This window comes from Dendrobates tinctorius, unplaced genomic scaffold (genome assembly GCF_039654945.1).
Source record: "Dendrobates tinctorius isolate UK_male_01 unplaced genomic scaffold, ASM3965494v1 ptg000092l, whole genome shotgun sequence".
Lineage (NCBI taxonomy): Eukaryota > Metazoa > Chordata > Amphibia > Anura > Dendrobatidae > Dendrobates > Dendrobates tinctorius.
Genome location: NW_027361760.1, coordinates 2,251,573 through 2,270,877, shown reverse-complemented (window position 1 = coordinate 2,270,877; position 19,305 = coordinate 2,251,573). Strand labels below are relative to the sequence as shown.

The 19,305-nt window shown below is 45.1% G+C and overlaps 1 protein-coding gene across 5 annotated transcripts in view; it reads right to left on the bottom strand.

The window, feature by feature from the left end:
• ATCAY (ATCAY kinesin light chain interacting caytaxin) overlaps positions 1–19,305 on the bottom strand; it is a 325,480-nt gene that overhangs the window by 262,881 nt on the left and 43,294 nt on the right. The window lies entirely within an intron of this gene.

Genomic DNA, 19,305 nt, shown 5'->3' with positions numbered 1-19,305 from the left:
AAGGATCTGGCGAATAGATGTAAATCTTTGATCGCCGTGAATGGGTCAAAGCCGGCGGTGGGCAAGAAAGATAAACCTCTATTGAGTAGAGAGATATCAGCAGATGAAAGAATATGGATACTCAAATTAATCACCTGATTGTCTTTGACAGAACGGTCAGGGTACCGCCGGGCAGACCCATCATCTCAGAGAGTGGGAACTTCCTGGAAAATGTCAATCGTTGGATTGATTTCCATTTTCAACCCCTAGTGGAGAATTTACCTTCCTTCCTTAAGGATACCGGGGAGCTCCTTAAGAAAGTAGATTGTCTTAATTTAGACAGTGACACTGTCCTAGCCACAGCAGACGTTGAGTCATTATACATAAGTATCAAACATCAGGATGGCTTGAGGGCAGTGCACTTCTTTCTTGAACATTCTGGATCCTCCCCACATTTTGGGGAACTCATTTTGGATTTACTTGAATTTTCTTTCACTTATCATTTTTTTACTTGTAAGGGGTCCTTCTACCTACAGCTCCAAGGTACAGCCATGGGAGCGGCCTTTGCGCCCTCCTATGCTAATCAGTTCCTGGGGCTGTGGGAGAGGGACCTCTTCCTGTCGGATTGACAGGCATCAATGGACCGGGTCCTCCTCTGGATCCGGTACATTGATGACATTCTCTTGATCTGGCAAGGTTCCCCCACTGACCTCTCCCTATCCCTTGCTGACTTGAACAGCAACGACCTTAATATCCGGTTGACATTTGTATATAACAGTGAGAAAGTGGAATTCCTTGACACTACAGTCAAGAAAGATACCACTGGTATGGTGCAAACGGATATTTACCGTAAACCTACTGCCACAAACTCACTTCTCCACGCTACCTCATGTCATCCTGGGCATATCATCAGGGCGGTGCCTGTGGGACAGTTCCTCCGCTTGCGGCGGATCTGTTACTCAGATTCAGACTTTGAGAAACAGGCTGAGGAGTTGAGGAATTGTTTTCTGGATTGAGGTTACAGCCGACATTCTATAAAGAGGGCATATAGCAGGGCAAAATCCAGTTCCCGTTCATCCCTTCTTTATAGCAATACGCAGTGTGTGTCTCCATCTAAGGAACCCCATGTTAGGTTTATAACCGGCTATAACTCTCAAGCAACCAGGGTACGTAAGGCTCTCCAGAAGTCCTGGCCCATTTTGAAGGTGGATCCAATTTTAGCAAAAATCCTACCAGAGAGACCGGCATTGTCCTTCAGACGTGCTAAAAATTTGAGGGATCACCTTACTCGCAGTCTTTATGTAGGCGAGCCTAGAACAACGTTTCTTGATAGTATGTCTGTGCGGTGTGGATGTTATCCATGTGGCCGCTGCGTCGCTTGCCCTAACATGGATCGCGCCACCTCCTTCTCGGACTCTAGCGGCAAGATTTATAATATCAAGAAATCAATTTCATGTGACACACGGTATGTCATCTATTATGCCACATGTCCGTGTAATCTTATTTATGTAGGCCTTACATCACGTCAGTTGAAGGTGCGTGTGCGTGAGCATGTTTTGGGCATTGAGGCGTCAGCTGGTCAGGTGGATGCATCCACACTAAAGATGATTCCATGGCATTTCAAACTCTGCCATGCGAGCAATAGTAGCTTGATCAGATTTAGAGGTATTGATGCCATTGACGTCAACATACGGGGAGGTAAGTTATCTACCAAATTAGCACGCTTTGAATCCCATTGGATTTGGACATTGCGAACTGTGCATCCTCATGGGTTAAATGAGTATCTTAGTTTTGCCCCTTTCTTGGAATAAGTTTATGTGGAGTCCCTCATGCTTTGTTGCTTTTATTTTCATTTCCTTGATTTTATCTTTCTATATTTTTTTTAGTTGATGTGCTTTATTCGTGGGCTTCCAGATGGATCTGTCGGTGTATATGTACAGTGAAATGAAGCACCCCTTCCTCATCAGTGACGTGGCAAGATTGAGTGCTGATATAAGATCTATGGACTATTTATATATATATATATATATATATATACTCACTGGCCACTTTATTAGGTACACCATGCTAGTAACGGGTTGGACCCCCTTTTGCCTTCAGAACTGCCTCAATTCTTCGTGGCAGAGATTCAACAAGGTGCTGGAAGCATTCCTCAGAGATTTTGGACCATATTGACATGATGGCATCACACAGTTGGCGCAGATTTGTCGGCTGCACATCCCTGATGCGAATCTCCCGTTCCACCACATCCCAAAGATGCTCTATTGGATTGATATCTGGTGACTGAGGAGGCCATTTGAGTACAGTGAACTCATTGTCATGTTCAAGAAACCAATCTGAGATGATTCGAGCTTTATGACATGGCGCATTATCCTGCTGAAAGTAGCCATCAGATGTTGGGTACATTGTGGTCATAAAGGGATGGACATGGTCAGGAACAATACTCAGGTAGGCTGTGGCGTTGCAACGATGCTCAATTGGTACCAAGGGGCCCAAAGAGTGCCAAGAAAAAATTCCCCACACCATGACATCACCACCACCAGCCTGAACCGTTGATACAAGGCAGGATGGATCCATGCTTTCATGTTGTTTACGCCAAATTCTGACCCTACCATCCGAATGTCGCAGCAGAAATCGAGACTCATCAGACCAGGCAACGTTTTTCCAATCTTCTACTGTCCAATTTCGATGAGCTTGTGCAAATTGTAGCCTCAGTTTCCTGTTCTTAGCTGAGAGGAGTGGTACCCGGTGTGGTCTTCTGCTGCTGTAGCCCATCTGCCTCAAAGTTCGACGCACTGTGCGTTCAGAGATGCTCTTCTGCCTACCTTGGTTGTAACGGGTGGCAATTTGAGTCACTGTTGCCTTTCTATCAGCTCGAACCAGTCTGCCCATTCTCCTCTGACCTCTGGCATCAACAAGGCATTTCCGGCCACAGAACTGCCGCTCACTGGATTTTTTTTCTTTTTCGGACCATTCTCTGTAAACCCTAGAGATGGTTGTGCGTGAAAATCCCAGTAGATCAGCAGTTTCTGAAATACTCAGACCAGCCCTTCTGGCACCAACAATCATGCCACGTTCAAAGGCACTCAAATCACCTTTCTTCCCCATACTGATGCTCGGTTTGAACTGCAGGAGATAGTCTTGACCATGTCTACATGCCTAAATGCACTGAGTTGCCGCCATGTGATTGGCTGATTAGAAATTAAGTCTTAACACACAGTTGGACAGGTGTACCTAATAAAGTGGCCAGTGAGTGTATATATATATATATATATATATATATACACACCATATGGTATCAGTATGGATATATGGAGTCCTGTTTGATGGTTATTTGTCATCGTCATTTATTATTTGCATTGTAATTTTTCTATATATCTATGGGCTTATTTAAATTAGGTTGTTTTCCAGATACTGTAAAAAATCCCCACATATCTATAGAAATTTTTGATTTTTGTGCTTTAACCCCTTTCTGTCATGTGACGTACTATCCCGTCCATGTGCCCTGGGACTTAATTCCCAGGGACGGGATAGTACGTCACAGCAATCAGCGGCGCCCACGTGGTGAGCGCCGCTGATCGCGGCCGGGGGTCAGCTGATTATCACAGCTGACACCCGGCACAATGTGTCAGGGGCGGTCACGGACCGCCCCCGATACGTTAGCCCCTTGCACACTGCGATCAAACAAGATCGCGGTGTACCGGGGGTTAAAGGGAAGCATTGGCAGGGAGGGGGCTCCCTCCGTGCTTCCCTGAGCCCCCCACAGCAGCGCAATGTGCAGCGCTGCTGAGGGGGGCTCCATCCCTGCAGGTCCCCGAATCCAAGATGGCGACGGGGACCTTCGGGGGCCTGCAGGGAGCTGGCTTCCTCATGCCTGCAAAGCGCAGGCAAGGAGGAAGCCTTGTGCAGTGCCTGTGACAGATTGTTGATCTGTCACAGTGATCTGTTTTGTGACAGATCAGCGATCTGTCACAGGACAGTGATGTCCCACCTGGGACAATGTATTAAAGTTAAAAAAAATTAAAAAAGTGTAAATATAATTTTAAAAAAATCACTAAATGAATTAAAAAAAAAAAATATTCCCTAATAAATTCATTTTTTGGAAATAAAAAAAAAACAATAAAAGTACACATATTTGGTATCTCCGCATCCATAACGACCCGCCCTATAAAACTGTCCCATTAGTTAACCCCTTTAGCGAACCCCTGAAAAAATAAAAATAAAAAACGAAGCAAAAAATAATGATTTATTATCATACCGCCGAACAAAAAGTGCAATATCGCGCTATCAAAAAACCGCATATAAATATGCATGGTACCGCTGAAAACATCATCTTGTCCCGCAAAAAGCGAGCTGCCATACAGCATCATCAGTGAAAAAATAAAAAAGTTATAGCTCGCAGAATAAAGTGATGAAAAATAATTATTTATATAAAATTGTTTTCATTGCATAAAAGCGCCAAAACATAAAAAAAAGACCTAAATGAGGTATCGCTGTAACGGTACTGACCTGAATAATAAAAGGGCTTTATCAATTTTACTGCACGCGGAACAGTGTAAACGCGCCCCCCAAAAGAAATTCATGAAACGCTGGTTTTTGTTCATTCTGCGTCCCAAAAATCGGAATAAAAAGTGATCAAAAGATGTCACACGCCCGATCATGATACCAATAAAAGCGTCAACTCGTCCCGCAAAAAATAAGACCTCACATGACTCAGTTGGTCAAAATATGGAAAAATTATAGCTCTCAATATGTGGTGATGTAAAAACTATTTTTACAATAAAAAGCGTCTTTTAGCGTGTGACAGCTGACAAATTTAAAAACCGCCATAAATAGTAAATCAAACTCCCGTTATCACCCCCTTAGTTAGGGAAAAATAATAAATTTAAAAAAATTCATTTATTTCCATTTTCCCATTAGGGTTAGGGCTATGGCTGAGATTAGGGTTAGGGGTGTGTTGGGGTTAGGGTTGGAGTTAGAATTGGGGGATTTCCACTGTTTGGGCACATCAGCTGCTCTCCAAATGCAACATGGTGTCTGATCTCAATTCCAGCCAATTCTGTGATGAAAAAGTCAAATGGTGCTCCTTCCCTTCCAAGCTCTGCCATGCGCCCAAACAGTGTTTTACCCCCACATATAGGGTATCAGCGTACTCAGGACAAATTGCAAAACAACTTTTGGGGTCCAATTTCTCCTGTTACCCTTAGGAAAATAAAAAATTGGGGGCAAAAATATCATTTTTGTGTAAAAAAATGATTTATTTATTTTCACGCCCGGGCGTTATAAACTTCTGTGAAGCACTTGGGGGTTCAAAGTGCTCACCACACATCTAGATAAGTTCCGTGAGGGGTCTAGTTTCCAAAATGGGGTCACTTGTGGGGAGTTTCAATAGTTTAGGTACATCAGAGGCTCTCCAAACGCACATGACATCCACAGAACATTCCATCAAAGTCTGCATTCCAAAACGTCACTAATTCCCTTCTGAGCCCCGATGTGTGCCCATACAGTAGTTTTCTTCCACATATGAGGTATCAGCGTACTCAGGACAAATTGGACAACAACTTTTGTGGTCCAATTTCTACTGGTACCCTTGGGAAAATAAAAAAAATGGGGACTAAAAGATCATGTTTGTTGAAAAAATACGATTTTTTATTTTCACGCCCGGTCGTTATAAACTTCTGATAAGCACTGGGGGGGTTCAAAGTGCTCACCACACATCTAGATAAGTTCCTTAGGGGGTCTAGTTTCCAAAATGGGGCCACTTGTTGGGGGTTCCACTGTTTAGGTACATCAGGGGCTCTCCAAAAGCAACATGACACCCTCAGACCATTCCATCAAAGTCTGTATTCCAAAACGTCACTACTTCCCTTCCGAGCCCCGACGTGTGCCCATACAGTAGTTTTCTCCCACATATGGGGTATCAACGTACTCAGGACAAATTGGACAAAAACTTTTGGGGTCCAATTTCTCCTGGTACCCTTGGGAAAATAAAAAAATTGGTGACAAAAAAATCGTATTTTTTCCACAAACATGTTCTTTTAATTTTCACGCCCGGGCGTTATAAACTTCTGTGAAGCACTGGGGGGTTCAAAGTGCTCACCACACATCTAGATAAGTTCCTTGGGGGGGTCTAGTTTCCAAAATGGTGTAATTTGTGGGGGGGTTTCACTGTTTTGGTACATCAGGGGCTTTCCAAATGCGACATGGTGTCCGATCTCAATTCCAGCCAAAAACGTCAAATGGCGCTGCTTCCCTTCCGAGCTCTGCCATGCTCCCAAATAGTGGTTTACCCCCACATGTGGGGTATCAGCGTACTCAGGACAAATTGCACAATAACTTTTAGGGTCCTGTTACCCTTGGAAAAATAAGAATTGAGGGTGAAAAGATCATTCTTGTGGAAAAAATATGATTTTTTAATTGTACGGCTGTACATTATAAACGTCTGTGAAGCCCTTGGGGGTTCAAAGTTCTCATCACACACCTAGATAAGTTCCCTGGGGGGTCTAGTTTCCAAAATGGTGTCATTTGTGGGGGGTTTCCACTGTTTTGGTACCTCAGGGGTTTTCCAATCGCGACATGGTGTCCGATCTCAATTCCAGCCCAAAAAGTCAAATGACGCTGCTTCCTTTCTGAGCTCTGCCATGCGCCCAAATGGTCTTTTACACCCACATATGGGGTATCAGCGTACTCAGGACAAATTGCACAATAACTTTTAGGGTCCTGTTACCCTTGGTAAAATAAAAATTGGGGGTGAAAAGATCATTTTGTGGAAAAATATGATTTTTTAATTGTACCGCTGTACGTTATAAACTTCTGTGAAGCCCTTGTTGGTTCAAAGCTCTCACCACATATCTAGATAAGTTCCTTGGGGGGTCTAGTTTCCAAAATGGGGTCACTTGTGGGGGGTTTCCACTGTTTAGGTACGTTAGGGGCTCTCCAAACGTGACATGGCGTCCGATCTGAATTCTAGCCAATTTTGCATTGAAAAAGTCAAACGGCGCTCCTTCCCTTCTGAGCTCTGCCATGCGCCGAAACAGTGGTTTCCCCCCACATATCAGGTATCAGCGTACTCAGGACAAACTGCACAATAACTTTTACAGTCCATCTTCTTCTTTTACCCTTGGTAAAATAAAAAAAATTAAACCTGAAGTATTTTTTTTGAGAAAAAAAGTTAATTGTTCATTTTTTTTAAATATTCAAAAAATTCCTGGCGGTTATCTTTGTATATGGATACCACAACTTCTTCCATGTATGTGCCATTAGTTGTGATTAGAGAACTGGGGCAATTCATGCATATTTGCCAGTTTCTAATATGGTGGTGCTTATTCCATTTTTTGTTACTGCGCCTGTGTGGTGCCTATAGTACTTCCTGTCCTGACGTCAGGAGCTATGGGCGTCTAGTCACCCGGGGCCCCGCGTGATTTGGATGTCACATCTCTCTATCGTCATGCCTGGAATGACTTGGGCGTCTCCCAGGCAACGTATTATAACCTCCGCTGGCACTTGCTTAATATATTCTTATGCACACGATAGCGTGCATGTCACTATGGTAACTGATGATCATTTCCGGTTGCGCCGTTAGAGGCCTTTCCGGTTTATGCCCGTTATTTAAACAGCGCTTTTTACATTACTCATTATGCCCCCTGACGAAGGTGTTCCGAAACGCGCGTTGGGGCGGACACAGGGACCCGCTGTCTGCCAATTGCTATGTCTTCCAGGTAATATACATTAATTACATGTAATTATAATGACTTCTGCTGGATGTATTGCCCATCAGCTTGGTTATTAGCTACCATACCATAGGTATCCTATTAGGAAATGTCTGCTGGTTAGGCCTTTGTTATCTCCATTGTAATGTGGCACTTGCCATTTGATTATGTGAATTCCCTAGAGTAGTATTGGTAACATGGTCTTCTGTGTCTTTATCCACTGGTAATGATTTTATAGCTATGAAGCATGTTGTATTTGTTCCTTGCCTTACCACTTAAATAAAGCAATTTTATTATGACCATTGGTTTTCTTTTGGATTCGTCCTCTCCCTCGTGCAAATAATAAAATGATAGTAAGGCGCGTTCGCAGTCCGGGGTCCACCGTGCAGAGGTGGTAAACTGCTGCTTAGTAATGGCGGATGTATATAGCGGTATACAAAAGGTCACACACGGGTTAACGTCACCCGGTGTGAACAGGAGTGGACTCTGTTACGTCACAGAGCCGCAGTACAGCGGAACTTAAATGCCTGTGTCTGTTAGAACTCACAGAGCTCAGCAAGGGGGTGCTCAGAATGCGGTCACAGAACTCTGCCCCAAGTACAAGGGGTCAGAGTCCCTCTAGACCTTCTGAGCATGTGGCGTCGCACCCGTGGACACCATTATAGACGCTGACTATGGTGGAGTGTCGAGCACGTGCACCGTAGCGTGTAGAGCCACCGGTGGACACTAATTCCAGTCTCTGATTCTGCCTCTACCTACACCTAGACCTGGTTTCTTAATGAGTCATTCACCAGAGACATTCATACACGCATACAACACTCACTCCACATGGTCTAATCTTTGTCTATATTAGCACATGGCCGAGCAGCCATGCAAACCTTTTATAGCAGCGTCCTTCCGGGACCTTCCTGACCTTCCTGATGGTCCAATCCGAGCTGGAGAAGGACCTGAGCATGTGACCTTCGATCTCCAATGAGAGATCGTCCCACGGGCATGCTTAGTGGACCGAAAGGAGGACTTAGTCCCTGGAGTAGCACGCTGCTGACCAGCATGCGTTGCTATAGCAGGACCAGAAGTGGCAGCAGCAACCAAACCCACAGAGCTGGTCTGAGCAGAGAGCCGGGATCGACGAGTCTGCTGAGCAGCCTCCTCTGCGGCCAGAGAGGAATGGGAGACTGCTGAATGCAAGGCTCGGGATTACTGCTGTGCAGCGACAGGAACCCGATGCCTAACATTCCCCCCTCTCCTAGGGCCCCCTCCCCTCTGAGCCTCGCTACGCTCAAAAGCCGCAATGAGAAGCCGAGTGCAGATGTTTTCCACTGGCTCCCAGGTCCGAGCTTCTGGACCATGACCCTTCCAGTTCACCAAATAAAACTTTTTTCCACGTACCACCCTGCATCCCACGATGGCATTAACCTCAAACTCATCTGAGGACAGGTCTGATGTTCCGGAAGATGACTCGGAGAACCGGGACATGTGGACCGCTTAAGGAGGGACACGTGGAAGGTGTCAGAGATAGCAAATTGTGGTGGAAGGGCCAGCTGATAGACCACAGTGCTGATGTGCTCGAGGACCTTAAAGAGACCAATGTAGTGAGGAGCGGACTTAGTGGACTCGACTCACAGCCTGATGATACAGGCGGAGAGCCACACTAAATCGCCAGGGGAGAAGGTTGAAGCAGGATGCCGGTGTGCGTCTGTGGAGACCCTCATTCTCTCCTTAGAGGCCCGAATAGCATCCCGGGCACGGTCCCAAATATCACGTGCCTCCACCACCCAGTATGCCACCCTAGAGTCGGTGGATGACACGGGCATGGGCACAGGGACACGAGTATGTTGGCCCTAGTTAAGGAGGAATGGGGTCTGGCCGGTGGAATCGGCCACAGTGTTGTTCAAGGCGAACTCTGTCTACGGCATCCTGCCTGGCCGAGACAAATTGTCGGAGATATGTGACCAGGGTCTGGTTGGCCCTCTCTACCAACCTGTTCATCTCGGGATGATAGGCCGAGGAGAGATTCAGCTCAATACTGAGCAAGCGACAGAGCTCTCTCCAGAACCAAGATGCAAACTGGGGACCCCGGTCACTGACAATCTTGTCTGGCATGCCGTGTAACCGGAAAACGTGTTTAATGAACAACACTGCTAGGCCCCGTGCGGAAGGTAGCCGAGAGAGAGGCACCAAGTGCACCATTTTAGAAAAATGGCCAGTGATGACCCAAATAACTGCTGCCACTGGACTTGGGTAGATCCACCACAAAGTCCATGCTCCAGGGTCTGTCCACCACCGGTAAGGGGTAAAGTAACCCAGCGGTTCGTTGCTGGGAAGACTTATTCTTGGCGCAGGAGACGCACGCCTGAATATAGTCTCTGGGCCATATGAGGCCACCAGTACGTCCTCGTCAAAAGCTCAACTGTCCGCTTAGTACCAAAGTGTCCATCCACCCTGGATGCGTGAGCCCAAGAAGGACCTCTGGATGCAAATGGGCAGGGACAATAGTCTTGCCCAGGGGTACAGACTTAAGGGCCACTGTCCTCAGGCTCTCAGATGGTACAATTAACCGAGGCTCCTCCTCCTCTGCTGACACCACGGAGAGAGAGAGAGCGCGCATCGGCCCGGACATTCTTCTCACCGGAAAGGAAATGTAGGGTGAAGTGGAACCAGGAGAAGAAGAGAGACCATCGGGCTTGGCGAGAATTTAACTGCTGGGCCGTTTGTATGTACACCAGATTTTTGTGGTCGGTGTAGACTTGGAAGGGATAGCGAGCCCCCTTCAGGAGGTGTCTCCATTCTGAAAAGGCCAACTTCATGGCTAGCAACTCCCTGTCCCCAATGGAATTGTTCCTCTCCATGGGTGATAAGGTCTTAGAAAAGAAGAAGCAAGGATGCTTCCGACCTTGAGCATCCTTTTGGAACAGGACTGCTCCAGCACCGACGGATGAGGCATCCACCTCCATAATAAATGGTTTATCCACATCAGGGCGATGTAAAATGGGAACGCTAGCGAAGTGAGACTTAATAGAGAGGAAAGCCTTGGAGACCTCCTCCGACCAAAATTAAGGATTTGCTCCCTTCTTGGTAAAGGCAACCAAGGGAGCTACCAAAGTTGAGAAGTGGGGAATGAATTGGCAGTAGTAGTTGAATAACCCCAAAAAACGCTGCACCGCTTTAAGGGAATGAGGCTCCTGCTAATCCATCACCACCTGTAGCTTGGCAGGATCCATGGCCACTCTCTGGGCGGAGATGATATAGCCCAGGAAAGGCAAGGACTCCTGCTCAAACACACACTTCTCCAACTTAGCGTAGAGGGAGTTTGCCAGTAGGAGGTCGAAGATTTTGCAAACATCTCTCTGGTTGGAGTCCATATCTGGAGAGTAGATGAGAATATCATCCAGATAGACTACAATTGAGGTGGTTAGCATCACCCGGAAGATGTCATTTACAAGGTCTTGGAAGACCGCCAGAGCATTACAAAGCCCCAAGGGCATCACCAGGCATTCATAGTGCCCATCCCTGGTGTTAAATACAGTCTTCCATTCGTCCCCCTCACGGATGCGTATCAGGTTGTAGGCACCCTGCAGATCAAGCTTAGTAAAAATCCTTGCTCCCCACAACCTATCGAAAAGCTCCAATATCAGGGGCAGAGGGTACTTGTTCTTAACGGTAATGGTGTTAAGACCCTTGTAATCTATGCATGGATGTAGCTCCCTGTTCTTCTTCTGTTTGAAGAAGAACCCCACCCTGCAGGTGACACTGACTTCCTAATGAATCCTCTTGCCAGATTCTCCTGGATGTACTGAGACATTGCCTCCATCTCCGGGAGAGAGAGAGGATAAACCCGACCATGGGGAGGCTCATCACCAAGCAAGAGGTCAATAGGACAGTCATAGGGACGGTGAGGCGGAAGAGTCTCTGCTGCCTTCTTTGAGAACACGTCTGCATAGGGCCAATAGTGTTTGGGGAGAGAGGAAAGATCTGCTGGTACCTCTGTAGTGGCAACCTGAAGGCACTCCCTCTGACATCTACCCTCACAGGATTTACTCCATCCCAGAATTCTCCCTGAAGACCACTCTATATGAGGGGAGTGATAGCATAGCCATGGCATCCCTAAGAGAACCTCATCAATTCCCTCGGGCATGTCTAGCAGAGAGAGGATCTCCTGATGGGATGGAGACATGGATAGAGTAAATGGGATGGTCTGATATCTGTGAGGGTAATGTCGACCCATTTATCACCCGTATGGCCACTGGCTTAGCGAGCATCACCAGTGGAATTGCGTGCCGTCGGGCGAAGGCAGAAGACATAAAATTACCCTCTGTCCTGGAATCCACGCAAAGCTCTACTACCTGGGTGGATGGGCAAATACCGATTGTCCCCCTAAAGGTGAGCTTAGAGGATGGCGTTGCTGCATCTAGTGAAGTAAGGTCTAGTAAGGTCACTAAACGCGGATGTTCCCTTGCTCGCTGAGGACATCTAGAGGCAAGATGTCCCGACTGCCGACAGATACGACAGACCATGCGTGTACGAGCGGTCCGGGAGTTAGATCCCGCTCGAGACACCTCCATGGCCTCCTGTGTTTTGGACATCTGGGCTGGAGATTCCAGAGGTTTGGCGAAGGTGGGAGCCAGCCGAAACCTCTGCCTACACTGGGCTCGCTCCAACCTTCGCTCGTTAAAGCGAAGGTCGATACGGGTAGAAGCAGCTATTAGCTGCTCCTTCAGTGTGGCAGGAATCTCCCTCATGGCCAGAGCGTCCTTTACATGATCAGCTAGCCCCTCCAAAACAAGGGAATAAGGACTTTATCCGGCCACTCCAGCTCAGAATCCAGAGTCCGGAAATGGACAGCAAAATGGCTGACCATGAACAAACCTTGTGTAGATGCCAGTAGTTGGAGTGTCGTATCGTGGGTGACTCGAGGTCCCAAAAAGACCTGTTTCAGAGTGCTCAGAAACTGTGACGCACTCTGCACCGCACGATCGTCACACTCCCACAATGGCGTGGCCCACTCCAATGCCCTGTTCGACAAGAGGGATATTATGAATCCCACCTTGGCCCGCTCTGAGGGGAAATGTGCTGACAGGAGCTCAAGGTGTATTCACACTGGCTCACGAATCCCCTACATGACTGGCTATCACCAGAAAACTTATCTGGCAGCGGGAGGCGGGATAATGTTGGAACAGGGGGGGCAGTGGACAAAGTGGCTACAGCCACGCTAGTAGCCTGAGCAGCTACTGCGGTAACATCCATGGCTGTGGTTGTGCGCTCAAGAGCCGCCAACCTACCCTCCAGCTGCTGGATGTACCGCTGTAGTCGCTGCTCATCCACCATTACAGGCCAGACCCTGGCGCTATTATAATGTTAGGGCTGGCAGAACGCACCAAATAATAAAATGATAGTAAGGCGCGTTCGCAGCCCGGGGTCCACCGTGCAGAGGTGGTAAACTGCTGCTTAGTAATGGCGGATGTATATAGTGGAGTACAAAAGGTCACACGCGGGTAAACATCACCCGGTGTGAACAGGAGCGGACTCTGTTATGTCACAGAGCCGCAGTACCGCGGAACTTGCTGAGGCAAGGGGGCACACAGAATGCGGTCACAGAACTCTGTCCCAAGGACACGGGGTCAGAATTCCTCTAGACCTTCTGAGGACGTGGTGTCGCACCTGCGGAGACCACTGTAGACGCTGACTATGGTGAAGTGTCGAGCACGTGCACCGTGGAGTGTAGAGCCACTGGTGGACACTGATTCCAGTCTCTGACTCTGCCTCTACCTACACCTAGACCAGGGTGCATAACAGGCTAGGCTGCACAACACATGCGTGCCAAGGGTAGGGGTTTCTTAATGAGTCACCAGAGACATTCTGCAAACCTTTTATAGCATGGAGAAGGACCTGAGCATGTGACCTCCAATCTCCAAAGAGAGATCGTCCCATGGGCATGCTCAGTGGACCGAAAGGAGGACTTAGTCCCTGGAGTAGCTTGCTGCTGACCAGAAGTTTATGACGCCTGGGCTTGAAAATAAAAATATCATATTTTTTCCACAAACATGATCTTTTAGTCCCCAATTTTCTCATTTTAGCAAGAGTTACAGGAGAAATTGGACCCCAAAAGTTGTTGTCCAATTTGTCCTGAGTACGCTGATATCCCATATGTGGGAGAAAACTACTGTATGGGCACACATCGGGGCTCGGAAGGGAAGTAGTGACGTTTTGGAATGCAGACTTTGATGGAGTGGTCTGAGGGTGTCATGTTGCCTTTGAAGAGCCCCGATTGGCCTAAACTGTGGAAGCCCCCACAAGTGACACCATTTTGAAAACTAGACCCCCCAAGGAACTTATCTAGATGTGTGGTGAGCACTTTGAACCCCTAATTGCTTCACAGAAGTTTAGAACATAGAGCCATAAAAATAAAAAATCATATTTATTTCCACAAACATGATCTTTTAGTCCCCAATTTTTTTATTTTACCAAGGGTAACATGAGAATTTGGACCCCAAAAGTTGTTTTCATATTTGTCCTCAGTACGCTGATACCCCATATGTTAGAGAAAACTACTGTATGGGCTCACGTCGGAGCTCGGAAGGGAAATAGTGACGTTTTGGAATGCAGACTTTGATGGAATGGTCTGCGGGTGTCATGTTGCCTTTGGAGAGCCCCTGATGTGCCTAAACTGTGGAAACCCCCCACATGTGACCCCATTTTGTAAACTATACCCCCAATGAACTTATCTAGATGTGTGGTGAGCACTTTGAACCCCCCAAGTGCTTCACAGAAGTTTATAACGTAGAGCCATAAAAATAAAAAATCATATTTTTACCACAAAAATGATATTTTTGCCCCAATTTTTTATTTTCCTAAGGGTAACAGGAGAAATTTGACCCCAAAATGTGTTGTGCAATTTGTCCTGAGTAGGCTGATACCCCATATGTGGGGGTAAACCACTGTTTGGGCGCATGGCAGAGCTTGGAAAGGAAGGAGCACAGTTTGACTTTTTGAATGCAGAATTGGCTGGAATTGAGATCAGATGCCATGTTGCGTTTGGAGAACCCCTGATGTGCCCAGACAGTGGAAACCCCACAATTCTACCTTCAACCCTAACCCCAACACACCCCTAACCCTAATCTCAGCCCTAACCCTAGCCCTAACCCTAAGGATGTGTGCACACATTGTGGATTCTGCTGCGAATTCGCAACGGATTTGGCCCTGCGGATCCGCAGCAGTTTCTGCTGCATTGTACAGTGGCTTTATATTCAATGGCAAATGAAAAATGCAGTGCACATGCTACAGATTTTTCCACGTGGATTTGCTGTGTTTGTAAATCCGCAACATGTCACTTCTTTGTGCGGAATCCGCAGTGGTATGACACCTGCTTCATTTCAAGGTGTCAAAACTCAGGAGAAAACCGCAGGCTAATCCGCACTAAATCCGCAGGAAAAACGCAGGTCATTTGACCTGCAGATTTAGCCAAATCTGTGCTGAAAAATCTGGAGCAGAATCCGCATTGTGTGAACACAGCCTTACCCTATCCCTAACCCTAGCTCTAACTCTAGCCCTAACTCTAACCCTAAGCCTAATGGGAAAATGGAAATAAATAAAATAATTTTAATTTTATTATTTTTCCCTAACTTAGGGGGTGATAAAGGGGGGTTTGATTTACTATTTATGGTGGGTTTTTATGCTTGCCAGCTGTCGCACTATTGTAAAAATAGTTTTTGCATTACTACATTTTGAGAGCTATAATTTTTCCATATTTTGACCCACCGAGTCATGTGAGGTCTTATTTTTTGGGACGAGTTGACGTTTTTATTGGTACCATTTTCGGGCACATGAAAATTTTTGATCGCTTTTTATTCCGATTTTTGGGATGCAGAATGAGCAAAAACCAGCATTTCATGAATTTCTTTTGGGGGGGTGCGTTTATCAATTTACACGCGGAATGGTGTAAAGTGGTTGCATTCTTCGGGTCAGTATGATTACAGCGATACCTCATTTATGTCTTTTTTTATTTTTTGAGAGTCAGTGATAAGCGGTCATAAAGGAGCGCTTAGGAAGCAACCCAGGAGCAGACAACAATGTCAGGTCTCCACCGCAGCTCCAGCCGAAAACCTCCAATGGAGGATAGGAGCAATGAGAAAATGGAAAACGGTCTTAGGAGCACAGAAAAGAGACTCAGACAAGAGATGGGTTTAAACCACAACGCGTTTCGACGGAAGATTCGTCTTCATCAGGTGGAACTTTATTAATGACATAGGGGATGGGGTATTTAAATGGAAAGCAGCCAATCACAACAGTCAAAACAGTCACATGTTATGATAGTCACATGTTATGACAAGATGACATCATATATTATAAAAAAAGGAGATAAAAACAACCTATATAAAACGTGAGATAAAACAGCATGAGTTAAACAAGTTTTAAATGTATAAAATGTGCAAAAAGGAGCAATAAATTATTATAGATAAAAATGAATAAAATTATTAACAGATTAGTAGACCAGTAAAAAGACCAATAAAAAAAGCGAGAACCCATATTAATAATAAAAGCATGTAAACAATAGCATCAAAGTAAAACGCACTGATGATAAAAAGGCAAATAAAGTTATCTGGTCACTTTATCAATAGTTAAATTCAGACCTTCAGGGGCAAATGTGCCAAGCTCGAATATCCAAAAGCTTTCTCTATTAATTAAACTGTTGAAGCGATCAGCCACGGTATCAAGTATGTGGTCAATAATCGTTAGTTTCAAAGTTTTTGGATTTGTTTGATGCACAGTTAAAAAATGTTTAGAAAGGCTGTGCAGGAGAAAGCCATTTCGGATATTCTGTCAATGCTTGTTCTATCTAGCATGCATCGTTTGTATGGTTCGAGCTACGTACTTTAGGCCGCAACCACATTCAATCAAGTATACCACAAAAATGGATTGACAGTTAACATGAAAATTAATTTTATATGAGGTACCTGTAGTAACATAGTAACATAGTTATTAAGGTTGAAGGGAGACTTTTTAAGTCCATCTAGTTCAACCCATATCCTATCCTAACTTGCCCTAACATGTTGATCCAGAGGAAGGCAAAAAAAACCCATGTGGCAAACAGTAAGCTTCACATTGGGGAAAAAAATTCCTTCCCTACTCCACATACGGCAATCAGACTAGCTCCCTGGATCAACGCAATATTAAGGAAACTAGTGTATATAACCTGTAATATTATACTTTTCAAGAAAGGCATCCAGTCCCTTCTTAAATTTTAGTAGGGAATCACTCATTACAACATCATATGGCAGAGAGTTCCATAGTCTCACTGCTCTTACAGTAAAGAATCCGCGTCTGTGAGTATGCTTAAACCTTCTTTCCTCCAGACGTAGAGGATGCCCCCTTGTCCCCGTCACAGGTCTAAGAGTAAAAAGATCATTAGAAAGGTCTTGGTATTGTCCCCGCATATATTTATACATTGTAATAAGATCACCCCTAAGCCTTCGATTCTCCAAACTAAATAACCCCAAGTGTAATAATCTGTCTTGGTATTGCAGACCCCCTAGTTCCCTAATAACCTTGGTCGCTCTTCTCTGCACCCGCTCCAGTTCAGCTATGTCTTTCTTATACACCGGAGACCAGAACTGTACACAGTATTCTAAGTGTGGTCGCACTAGTGACTTATATAGAGGTAAAATTATGTTCTCCTCATGAGCATCTATGCCTCTTTTAATGCATCCCATTATTTTATTTGCATTTGCAGCAGCTGCCTGACACTGGCCACTAAATGTGAGTTTGTCGTCCACCCATACACCCAGGTCTTTTTCAGTGACTGTTTTGCCCAGTGTTTTACAATTAAGCACATAATTATACATCTTGTTCATTCTACCCAAGTGCATGACCTTACATTTATCCCCATTAAAGCTCATTTGCCATTTATCAGCCCAAGCTTCTAGTTTACATAAAACCTCCGGTAATATAAAATTGTCCTCCTCTGTATTGATTACCCTGCAGAGTTTAGTGTCATCTGCAAATATTGAAATTCTACTCTCTATGCCCCCTACAAGGTCATTAATAAATATGTTAAAAAGAAGCGGGCCCAAAACTGACCCCTGTGGTACCCCACTACTAACCGTGACCCAGTCCGAGTGTGCTCCATTAATAACCACCCTTTGTTTCCTATCCCTGAGCCAGCTCTTAACCCAGCTACACATATTTTCCCCTATCCCCATTGTTCTCATTTTATGTATCAACCTTTTGTGTGGCACCGTATCAAAAGCTTTTGAAAAGTCCATGTACACCACGTCCACTGCATTCCCTTGGTCCAGTCCGGAACTTACCTCTTCATAAAAGCTTATCAGATTAGTCTGACAGGAACGGTCCCTTGTAAACCCATGTTGATATTGGGTCATAAGGTTATTCTTCTCCAGATACTCCAGTATAGTATCTCTTAGAAAACCCTCCAGGATTTTACCCACAGTTGAGGTTAAACTTACTGGCCTATAATTTCAAAGTTCAGTTTTTGTCCCCTTTTTGAATATTGGCACCACATTTGCTATACGCCAGTCCTGTGGTACAGACCCTGTTATTATGGAATCTTTAAAGATTAAAAAAATAATGGTCTATCTATGACTGTGCTTAATTCCTGCAGTACTCGGGGGTGTATCCCATCCGGGCCCGGGGATTTGTCAATTTTAGTGATTTTTAGACGCCGCTGTACTTTCTGCTGGGTTAAGCAGGTGACATTTAACGGAGAATTTTTATCCCTGATCATGTTATCCGTCATGGGATTTTCTTGTGTAAATACTGTTGAAAAAAAAGTCATTTAGCATATTGGCTTTTTCCTCATCCTCATCCACCATTTCACCCAGACTATTTTTAAGGGGGCCAACACTATCATTTTTTAGTTTCTTACTATTTATGTAGTTAAAGAATATTTTGGGATTATTTTTACTTTCTCTGGCAATGAGTTTCTCTGTTTCAATCTTTGCTGTCTTGATTTGCTTTTTACAGAATTTATTTAATCTTCTGTATTTAGTTAATGCCTCATCACTACCTACTTGCTTTAATTCTCTAAATGCTTTATTTTTATCTCTTATTGCGCCCCTTACAGCTCTATTTAGCCATAGTGGTTTCCTCCTATTTCTAGCATGTTTATTCCCATATGGTATATATTGTGCACAGGTCCTATTCAGGATGCTAATAAACGTCTCCCATTTTCTTTGTGTATTTTTACGTCTCAGGATATCGTCCCAGTTAATTGCACCAAGATCATCTCTCATCCTTTGGAAATTTGCCTTCCTGAAGTTTAGTGTCCTTGTAACCCCTCTACTACACATCTTATTAAAGGATACATGAAAACTTATTAATTTGTGATCACTATTACCCAAGTGACCCTCAACCCTTACATTTGATATGCGGTCTGGCCTGTTGGTTAATATTAGGTCTAGCAGTGCCCCCCCCTCTTGTTGGGTCCTGAACCAGTTGTGAAAGGTAATTGTCTCTCATAGTAGTCAAAAACCTATTACCTTTGCTTGAACTGCAGGTTTCGGTTCCCCAACGTATTTCAGGGTAGTTGAAAAGTTTTGGATTTAAATTCATGTACCCCATTTAAAATGGAGGCGCAGCAAAGACATTTGGGGGCTCTACATGC